Below are 4,498 nucleotides of genomic sequence, written 5' to 3' on the forward strand. Positions count from 1 at the left end.
GAGGGATCCCTCTTCAGTTGCTCTTCCTGAGGTTTCTACCATTTTTTTTCCCCCTTTAAAGGGTTTTTTTTGGGGGAGTTTTTCCTTATCCGCTGCGAGGGTCATAAGGACAGAGGGATGTCGTATGCTGTAAAGCCCTGTGAGGCAAATTGTGATTTGTGATATTGGGCTTTATAAATAAAATTGAATTGAATTGAGACAGTAATGACAGTAGCTTACAACAAAATTAATGAAAGTACTATTATAATTAATAATAATATATTATTATCTGATAGTATACATGTGTGACAATAATCATATGTGTATAATAACAGTACAAGTATGACTAATGATGGCAGCAGCAGCCGGAGGCATCTGGCAGGACCACGGCAGCAGCACAACCACACAGGGGGGTGTATTATAGGGGGTCCTCCGGCTGGTACAAGGCAAGCCTGAGCCAGCCCTAACTATAAGCTTTATCAAAGAGGAAAGTCTTAAGTCTAGTCTTAAATGTGGAGACGGTGTCTGCCTCCCGGACCGCAACAGGAAGATGATTCCACAGGAGAGGAGCCTGATAGCTGAAGGCTCTGGCTCCTGATCTACTTTTGAAGATTTTAGGGATCACGAGTAACCCTGCATTCTCCGAGCGCAGAGTTCTGGTGGGATAATATGGCACTATGAGCTCTCTAAGATATGATGGAGCTTGACCATTTAGAGCTTTATAAGTTAACTGTAGGATTTTAAATTCAATTCTGGATTTTACAGGGAGCCAGTGCAGAGAAGCTAAAACAGGAGAAATGTGATCTCATTTCATAGTTCCTGTTAGTACACGTGCTGCTGCATTCTGAATTAGCTGGAGAGTTTTTAAGGACTTACTAGAGCTACCTGATAATAGAGAGTTACAGTAATCCAGCCTTGAGGTAACAAAAGCATGAACCAATTTTTCTGCATCTTTTCGGGTCAGGATAGGCCTAATTTTCGCAATATTATGCAGATGAAAAAATGCAGTCCGTGGGGTTTGTTTTAAATGAGAATTAAAAGACAAATCTTGATCAAATATTACTCCGAAGCTTCTTACGGTAGTGCTAGAGGCCAGAGCAATGCCATCTAGAGAAACTATGTCATCAGATAAAGAGTCTGAGTTGTTTGGGGCCAAGAACAATAACTTCAGTTTTGTCTCAATTTAACATCAGGAAATTGGTGCTCATCCAGGTTTTTATGTCTTTAAGGTAATTATGAAGTTTAGTTAATTGATTACTTTCTTCTGGCTTCATAGATAAATACAACTGTGTATCATCCGCATAACAATGGAAATTTACAGAGTGATTTCTAATGATGTTACCTAAACAAGATTTCAGTTGTATTAATGTGAATAAAGAGTGTGTCAGGGAACTGAGTCAAGGTGAGGTGAACCCAAAAGCGAGACACTCGAGATAACCTTAGAAGCAGTTTATTAAAGCAACCAAGTCCAAAAATCCACAATCCAAAATCCACAGTCAACAAACAGGCAAGCAAGGTTGGTGCACGTAAGGCAATAATATCAGGCAAAGTTCAAAATCCACAGTCAAAAAACAGGCAAGCAAGGTCGGTACACGTAAGGCAATAATATCTGGCAGAGGTACAAAAGGGCTAGGCTAGAGGCAAACACAGGAAGGCAAAAAAAAGGTCTTACACGGATGATCTGATCACAGGAAAGAATGCTGGAAAAGCTGGACAAAGGGGACACAAGACGATCTGGCAACAGGACTTCTTCTTCTTCTTTTTGTTTTACGGCGGTTGGCATCCAGCAATAGGTGCATTACCGCCCCCTTCTGCTCTGGAGTGTGGACCAGACAATAGGCCCCCCCCACAACACACACACACACACACACACACACACACACACACATTTAGTCCTACCCTATATAGCTACACCATTCCTAACCTACCTTATACCTTATAAAAAAACCCTGTGTCCCTTAAAAACTTCACTACTACCCTGACTCGTGCTCTCTCACTCATTTCCATTACTCCTTTTAAATTAAACTCTTGGACCCCTAACTCCCTCAGACTATTCCTCATCACCTCTCTCTGTGCCCCATATGCCCTACACCTCAAAAGTACATGATCCACTGACTCCTCCTCTTCCTGACACCTCTCACACAGTCCTGTCTGATGCTTCCCTACCAGTTTAAGTGACTTATTAAGTGAACAGTGCCCTAGCCTTAACCTCATTATCACCACTTCCTCTCTCCTGTGCCCCATACCTGCCCTAGTGACCCTGATGCTGTTTTGTATGTGAAATAAATGCCTCCCTTTGCCCTCTCTGTCCCACCTCTCTTGCCACATTTGATTGGTTTTCCCCCAAATGACACTCTTAACCTCCGCCTTACTGATACTTACTTCCATTTCTATTCTTCCTTTCCTTAACGCCCTCTTCGCTAACTCATCTGCCCTCTCATTCCCTCTCACCCCTACATGTGCTGGTACCCACATAAATTTAACCAGACCCCCTCTATTCACTATTCTAGTAAGTGACTGCAAAACTCTATATAAAATGTCTTGACGGCTATTAGAATGAAATGATTTCAAGCTTGCTAAAACTGATAAAGAATCTGAGCAAATCAGTACCTTGGTGTGTCTAGCCTCTTCCACCCATCTTAACACCACCAGCACTGCCAGCATCTCCACCGTGTAGACCCCTACCTGACCCCTAACCTTCTATTTATCCCAATTCCCTTTGCTGGCACAGCCACCCCAAATCCTGTCNAGCAAATCAGTACCTTGGTGTGTCTAGCCTCTTCCACCCATCTTAACACCACCAGCACTGCCAGCATCTCCACCGTGTAAACCCCTAACATATTTGACGACTTTCTATTTATCCCAATTCCCCTTGCTGGCACAGCCACCCCAAATCCTGTCACTCCTGTCTCAGGTTCTTTAGCTCCATCAGTATACACAATTGTATAATCACTATACATTCCCATTACTTGACATTTAAAAGCACTTACCAAGTCTATTTGACCTTTTTCTTTTCTTTTAAGCTCTAACAAACACAAGTCTATTTTCTTTTCTTTTAAGCTCTAACAAACACAAGTCTATATCAGGCAACACAAGCAACCATGGTGGTAACGCTGGATACACTACTGTGGGGCTTATCCTCACTCCTAAGACTCCCAGTTCATTTGCCACATCAACCCCTACCTGCCCTCTGACTTTTCCCATTCTCCCAGCACTCCTGCAGGACTTCTTTAGTCGGGTGAGAATCACTGTGTCCCTGCAAATGTGCCCAGTAATTCACCATCAGCTGCTTCCTTCTCAGCCCCAGTGGCATCTCTCCCATCTCTACCTGTAGAGCAGGTACTGGCATTGTTTTAAAAGCCCCACTGCACACTCTCAATGCCTGTGCCTGAACCACATCCAACTTCTTAAGATGAGACCTGGCAGCTGATCCATAGGCAATACTGCCATATTCAAACACCGATCTTATCAGAGCCACATATATTCTTTTTAGTGCTGAGCAACTAGCTCCCCATTCCCTACCTGTCAGACATCTCAATACATTTATCACTTTCTTACATTTTTCTTCTATCCTGCCAATATGACCTGCCCATGTTAACCGTGAGTCAAATACTACTCCCAAAAATTTAAATGTTCCAACTCTTTCTAAGTCATTCCTATACATCCTTAGTTTCATTCCTTCCTCTATTCTTTTCCTGCTGAAAAAAACTGTCTGGGTTTTCTCCACTGAGAACCGACACCCCCAGTCCCAACCCCACTCTACCACCTCATCAATAGTCCCTTGCACTTTGCCAGTTACATGCGCAATATTCCTTCCTCTTTTCCACAGGGCCCCATCATCCGCAAAGAGTGACCTACCTATATCTTCTGGCACTTTTGAGAACACATCATTTATCATAATAGTGAAGAGTAACGGACTAATCACATTACCTTGAGGAGTCCCGTTCTCAACTGCATATTGACTTGATAAATCTGATCCAACTCTTACCTGTATTTTCCTTCCAAACATAAAATCCTTTATCCAATTAAAAACCTTCCCTCTTACACCCATCTTGCACAGCTTTATTAACAATCCCTCTTTCCACATCATGTCGTAGGCTTTTTCGATGTCAAAGAACACTGCAACTACTGACTCTTTATTTGCCTGTGCCTTTCTTATCTCAGTTTCTAACCTAATCACTGCATCCATTGTATTTCTTCCTTTTCTAAAACCACTTTGATAACTTGCCAGCATTTCTCTCTTCTCAAGATCATATGATAACCTCTCTGTTATCATCCTTTCCATTATTTTGCACAGATTTGATGTTAGTGCTATTGGTCTATAGCTAGTGGGTTGTGAAGGATCCTTACCAGGCTTTCTTATAGGAATCACTACTGCCTCTTTCCATGCAATTGGTAACCTTCCCTCTTTCCATACTTTGTTATAAAATTGCAGCAACTTTAATAACGCTCCTTCCCCTAGGTGTTTTAGCATCACATAACATATCATATCTTTCCCAGGAGATGTTGGTTTTGATTT

The 4,498-nt window shown here is 42.2% G+C and overlaps 1 pseudogene; it reads right to left on the reverse strand.

The window, feature by feature from the left end:
* Positions 1-430: 430 nt before the first annotated feature.
* LOC126398147 (uncharacterized) lies at positions 431-3,301 on the reverse strand (annotated as a pseudogene).
* Positions 3,302-4,498: the final 1,197 nt, after the last annotated feature.

This window comes from Epinephelus moara, chromosome 11, assembly GCF_006386435.1.
Source record: "Epinephelus moara isolate mb chromosome 11, YSFRI_EMoa_1.0, whole genome shotgun sequence".
Classification (NCBI taxonomy): Eukaryota; Metazoa; Chordata; class Actinopteri; order Perciformes; family Serranidae; genus Epinephelus; species Epinephelus moara.